The 6527-nt window shown below is 35.2% G+C and overlaps 2 non-coding genes across 2 annotated transcripts; one reads left to right on the top strand and one right to left on the bottom strand.

Moving 5' to 3' along the window:
- Positions 1-228: 228 nt before the first annotated feature.
- Positions 229-310, top strand: Trnal-caa. Its single transcript has one exon. It is a non-coding gene; the product is annotated as a tRNA-Leu (tRNA).
- A 58-nt stretch (positions 311-368) lies between these two features.
- On the bottom strand, positions 369-440 carry Trnat-ugu. The gene has a single exon. It is a non-coding gene; the product is annotated as a tRNA-Thr (tRNA).
- Positions 441-6527: the final 6087 nt, after the last annotated feature.

The following is a 6527-nucleotide window of genomic DNA, read 5'->3' as shown; positions in this document are numbered from 1 at the left end:
AAAGCGAGAACGAAACGTTATGTTTCTACCTTGCGCCCATGTGGAAGTCTGCTGGATTTGTGGAATGCATATAAAATTTTGTACTTTATGTTATAAAGAACTTTCAGCAACAGTTTGAATATGATATTAAATAACTATTCCATATACATCATGTATTACACCTACCTTATGCCAATAAATAGATATAAAAATTGTTTTTTTCTCGTTTCTTTTTCATATACCTATCGAGTCAGGTTGGCCGAGTGGTTAAGGCGCCTTGTTCAAGCCTTGGTTCCCAAAAGGAGCGTGGGTTCGAATCCCACACCTGACAAAAAATGTAATAAACAAAATAATAAAATGATAAAAATAAAAAATGATAAAATTGTAATTGCCTCCTGTGAGATTTGAACTCATGACCTTCGGTTTACAAGACTATCGCTCTACCACTGAGCTAAAGAGGCTAAAATTTTTGCTAACACTACAATTATAAAGAAAATAATATATCAGGTTACAGTTTATACTAAAAAGCAAGTCTGAACCTGTAGAAAACAGGTCTGAACCTGTAGAAAACATGTCTGAACCTGTAGGAAACAGGTCTGAATCAGTAAAAACAAGTCTGGACCTGTAGAAAACAGGTCTTAAATTGAGGTGACCTTGACCCCAGGTGACCAGAGGTCGATGACCTTGACTCCAGACTATGACCTTGACGTGATCTTGTCCCCAGACGACCAGAGGCCGATGACCTTGACATGATCTTGACGTGACCTTGTCCCCAGACGGCCAGAGGTCATGACCTTGGCTTGACCTCGACCTCAGCCAACCAGAGGTCGATGACCTTGACGTGACCTTGGCCGCAGACGATCAGAGATCGATGACCTTGACGTGACTTTGGTCTAGAATGATGCAACACCGGAGAAGAATGACGCAATGCTGTTTGGAGGTCATTGGCCTCGAATGATGCAATACCAGATAAGAATGACGCAATGCTGTTTGGAGGTAATTGACCTCCCCTTATCGTGATTTAATTTTAAATTTACCACCAACTGGTCATGTGACGTCAATTCCATGCCGCCATGATACTTCTTGTATGACGTCACTTCCATGCCGCCATGACACTTCTTGCATGCCAACACCCACGCATCACTTGCACAACGACAATGCCCACAAGAAGCCGCTGAAGGAGCGATGGACACTGACCATGTGACTTTGACCCCAGGTGACCTTGGGGTGACCTTGCCACGTCACTTCCTGGTACAGAACCGGCCTAATATATCTACTTATATGGAGCTAAAACTTCAAAGAACCTCCTTCCCGATATGTTTACACATCTACACCAAAATAGGAGATGGTCGAGTGGGGACGATTTTCTGAATTAGGCCACTTGACGTGGAATGACCCTATAAACAATTTTAAAGATAATTTAGTCTGCGTGGAATGTAACTTAGTGAATTCCTATAATATTGATAAACCTGTCCACATTTTGTATTACAGAAAAACCCTCAATTATAATTTATGTACCAATTAATATGCGTCGAATCGATGAAATTCTCTTTACAACCGCCGATCATGAGGGGAATTTTCTCAGTTTCAGAATTGAGTTCGTCTCGGGAATATTACATTTCAAGAAAGTTAGTTAATACAAAAAAAAAGGGATTCTTATTATTCTTCTTTCTATAGAAAATGCGTAGAAATATGTATTTTCAAGAAGATAGAGCATAACAAAGAGTACAAAACACCACTTGAGAACTGAGAACCAGTAGAACGAATAAGACAAGCAATTGCCGATATACCAGATGGACACATTCAATCATAGTGGAAACCAAAAGGCGCACAGAAAAATGTATAGAGATGAAAGGAGGTTATCTTGAAAAATAATGTACTTATGTATAACCTTGAATATTTTTGTTGATTTTAGTTTTTATTTGAAAGATGAACTACATAAAATGTAGGTGTTGTTCTATTTCATTTTTATTTTATATCATAGCATAACATATTATTTTATTACTGAAATTCCACTTAATTATAGGTACAGGTTTTTTAATCCTTAATTTAATATTGTTTTACTTCAGTTTAATTACTACTTAATTAAATATGTAACTACATTATATCAGCTTCTATATGTATTTAAATAAATAAATTTGCATAACAATAATCTAATCTGTACGAAATGATTATAAATAAGAAATATCCAATTATCCTTAAGTTATTATTACGTATTTGTCAGCAGCCTGCTTTAAATCGCAATAGACAGATTATTTCCAATAGTGTCGGTACACAATGGTGGGACATAGATACGCAGTTTTCTAAGCAATGAATCAACAAAAAGTGATCAAATTTTGAATTAAAATTAACTTTGGATTTGAAACATATTTTATGGGAAACATTTTCTCATAATTTTAATATTCTAAGTGATGTGCTCTTACATTTAATCAGAAGATTGTCCGCCATTTTGAAAATAAACCGACTGATACTGATATCGTATAAAAACTTATATACATTTTAATAATTTTATTAGGAAAATGGCCACTGATTACTTTATTTTTTTTTCTCCCTGATGCCATCATAGGATGATCGAGACTATACTGTGGTGCCGAAAAGTGCACAAAGATCGCCCTTAAGCAATAACTGAAACATATTTTCTCTATCTCCCTCATAAAGGAAGTAATAGTTCTGTATCCATTTGAAATGAAACACACTGTATAATATAATGTAATACCTAATACCTCATTAGGTTTAGTCGCTAGGTCGCTAAGTATCAAGGAATGTGGTCACTTAGGATAGTTCAAATTCCCTTAGATGGAAAGTTACGTAAGTTTTTAAAATTTTTTATACTGATGGATCCAGAATGATTGAATAACAAATTGGTGTTTCCAACAACTGCCATGTGGTTAAGCTGTGAGAAAATGCAGCTGGACTTTTAATTTATATATTGTAATGATTTTTCTTATAAATGATGAAAGTGATGCTGCTGATCTACTCCTATTGTCTATTTCACAAGATTATAAAAATAGGTACAAATACAAATTAAATAATTACCGCATTGCCTTAATGCTGCTACTCCAAGAATAGTTTAGGTTCGCGTTGGTTGTTAAAACCATTTGGAAAGATTTTATCATAACTTTTGTATGTAAAAAATAATGTGAAATCAAAGTTTTAAGAGATAATTTCAAAAAGCTCTAATTTAAGCTCCTATAGTTTATGCATATAGGTTAAAAATCTTCCTGTAATTGGATAATTTGTAAAAAGTAATTAATTATACTTACGTAAAATAGGCATGATGGTCCTGATTTCCCCATGTTACCATTAATGTTGCTGAAGCATGATGAGTCGGTACTCCACATTTTAAAGGTTCAACAAACAATTGGTAAAATTGAAGGACATGTTGCAATTGTGGTAGTAGAAGGTCATAATGTACTGCATTTTTAGATGTCTCTTTTAAAATTATAGTTCTTTTTAAATTCCACCAGTTAGGCAGGTCAACAACTATTCTTCTTTCAACTGAATTATAGATGTCCATGTGGAACACCAGCTATACAATTATTCAGAAAATTATCTCACATACACGGAGAGTAAATGGCTCCATCTGTCGGGCTAACTCCCAACTGTGCCATTCAAATGGCTACAGTAGGAAACGACTGGCTGAATCGTTCGTAGGTTGTCTTACCACACACTCACTGATGAGGACTAATAAGTCCGAAGCCGGTCTGTGCCTGGTGGGTTAAACTGACGAACTGTTGCACTAGGTGTTGCGAATATAATTCAATGCCGGTCGGGTCGGGGCATATAGCCCGTGGAGTAGTTGTCTCTCGCAACACTGGCAATTAAAAACATTGTATTTCGCCCTTTGTGGGCGGCAGTCGTGCAACAAAGTACCTGACAATATAGCAGGTCGCTTCCTACTGTAGCCGTTTGAATGGCACAGTTGGGAGTCAGCACAACAGATGGAGCGGAGCCATTTGCGCTCCGCCTACAATGTACCTCCCTCTTTGTCGTGAGGATACGGCAGCATAACGGCTGGATCGTTAGTCGGTTGTCTCACCTATGACAAACTGATGAGGACTAATAAGTCCGAAACTGGTCTATGCCTGGTGGGTTAAACTCACGAACGATCCTAGCTGTTGCACTAGGTGTTGCGAGTATAATTCAATACCGGTCGGGGCATATAGCCCGCGGAGTAAAGAAGATATTTTTTTTCGTAAATTAAAATTGGTTCGCTTCATAGTTCAGTTAGCAGTAGTTTATTAATAAAGCTTATGCTAATAGTATTCAATATCCGAAAAAAAGGTGCAAGAAAACAGAAGCATTTTTTTTTACTTAACTTACTACTTATTTCCGATCGGGAACTTTTTCAAAACAATTTTATTTTCACATTTATTATTATAATATAATTAAAACCTAAACAACCATTTCGTATAAAATTTTAATACATGTATACCAAACATCTAAAATTATAGGAGTTTTTTTTTAAATTTGTTTATTATTTTCATGTTAATTTGCTTGCATTTTCATTTTTCCAGAAAAAGTTTTTCTTGATAAAAAGTTTCCCTTATCTGGGGAAGCCATGGGTAGTAATAATATATGTAATAAAACATACAGGGCGTCCAAAAAATTTCAAAATGTGAAATTTTCCCTAAAAAGTACCTTAAATTTATGTTTTTGTTAAAAACTGTATTTAACAAAATTGTTCGAAAACTCAAGAACTGCTTAAATATGGGGTTTAGTCAAAACAATCTTACTAAACGCAGACAGAAATTGTAAAAAATAAGTTTTAAGTATTTTGACCTTTCTTTTAAATTTAATATAATATCAAAATGGCTTGATAGAATAATTTCCAGGTCAGTTGTTACATCGTTGGTTTAGGTTTATTGACGTTTCGAGAGACATATCGCTCTCTTCCTTAGAAGTAACTCTGAAAGTTTTCAAGTTTGTGAAAAGAGCGATATATTTCTAGAAACGTCAAGAAACCTAAACCTGGAATTAACAGCAACAACGAAGCAAGTCCTATTCAATTTGTAAACCTCCAAGTAATACACATTTTCCTAATACTTTTTTAAATTCCTTGCACACAGACGATATAATTTCTTCATATATGGAGGCAACAGCTTCCTGAATTTTTTGTTTAAGGGCCCCATATTCTTTAAATAGTGTTTTCCGCAAAGACAAATAATTTCAAACATTTAATAACTGAATAATCTAAAGCTAATCAAATAATAGGAATGTTATGTCATGCCATCTGGTTATTTTCAAAGACGCCGCAGTAAAACGAATAAACAGGTACAAAAAACGATCAAACCATCAAGGCTTTAGGTACTGAAATCTTCGAAAATACTAACTTTTTTAGACATAACTCCACATGTAAATATACTTATAACATTTACTTGCTTAGTCCTACATATAAAATTGTTTACTTTTATTTATAAGTACGTGAAAATAATTCTTAAAATGTGGGGTTAGGATAACAGAAAACGCATGTTTTACAAACGCTTTTTGTTTAGTTATTATTTTATTTGGGTAAATTTAAATGGTAACAATGAATAAACAAAACATCAAGGATTTTATTTTTGTGCTTACTTTTGTTCTACACGTTTTACTTTCAAAGATTTCAGTACCTTAAAACGCCAGAAATTTCACTATTTCTCGGCCGGGAATATGGCCACCTTAAAGAAATCAATGTTATCGTCAAAATCGTTTGAATACACTTTTTGTTTTAGGTATCACCATTAGAAATAATGGGGACAAGTCGAGTGCCTTTGGAGGCCAAGGTATTGATCTATAGCGTCTGATCCACTTATTCGGAATCGGAAACTGAACGTCAAGCCAATTTCTCACTAGAAGTGTGGAATGTGGCGGGCATCCGTCTTGTTGAAATACTAGTTTTCTTCTGAACTCTAAATAGCTATCTACTTCTCCCAAAACAAATTATTGAGAAATTCCAAATACGAATTTTGATTCAGATTTTCTTCGAAAAAGTAAGAACTGTAGCGGTACGCCACAATTACATTTAGTACCTGCCCCAATAAATATATTTTGCTTTCTGGGAATTTACGAGCCATATAAATTATCCTCCGAGATTATCCCAAATAAATATATTTAGCAAATGAGATTAGAATAAGTAGGCTGTAAACATAAATTAGTTGTTGTTTATTATGGTACATAAGCACAAACCGAGTAGGTAATGACCCGGATAAGTGTTAATTAGGATAGGATAGTAAAAGTAGGTACCTGGGGACAAGGATAAAACCGAAAACATTTCGAGGCACGAACCAGAAGTCTTGAAGCCTAGTTCCTGCTCGGTTGTGTCTCGTGTTACCAGCGAAATTAGTAGAATAAAGTTGAAGACTTTGACTTGAAGACCAAACCACTATAAATTAGTGACCCCGACGTGATCTAACAAGAAAAAGAAAATAGTGCAGCTCAAGTGAACCGAAGAAATGGACAGCGCAAATAGGAACAACAGTGTTAGCACCGCCAGAAATCCTGCAGAAGGAACGGACAGCGTCGAATTACACCACGTCAGTGTCCGTGTACCGCCGTTTTTGAGTGACAAG

This window comes from Anoplophora glabripennis, unplaced genomic scaffold, assembly GCF_000390285.2.
Source record: "Anoplophora glabripennis isolate ALB-LARVAE unplaced genomic scaffold, Agla_2.0 scaffold175, whole genome shotgun sequence".
Taxonomy (NCBI): domain Eukaryota; kingdom Metazoa; phylum Arthropoda; class Insecta; order Coleoptera; family Cerambycidae; genus Anoplophora; species Anoplophora glabripennis.
The sequence above is the reverse complement of the archived record's forward strand: the minus strand, read 5'-3'. Positions and strand labels throughout refer to the sequence as shown.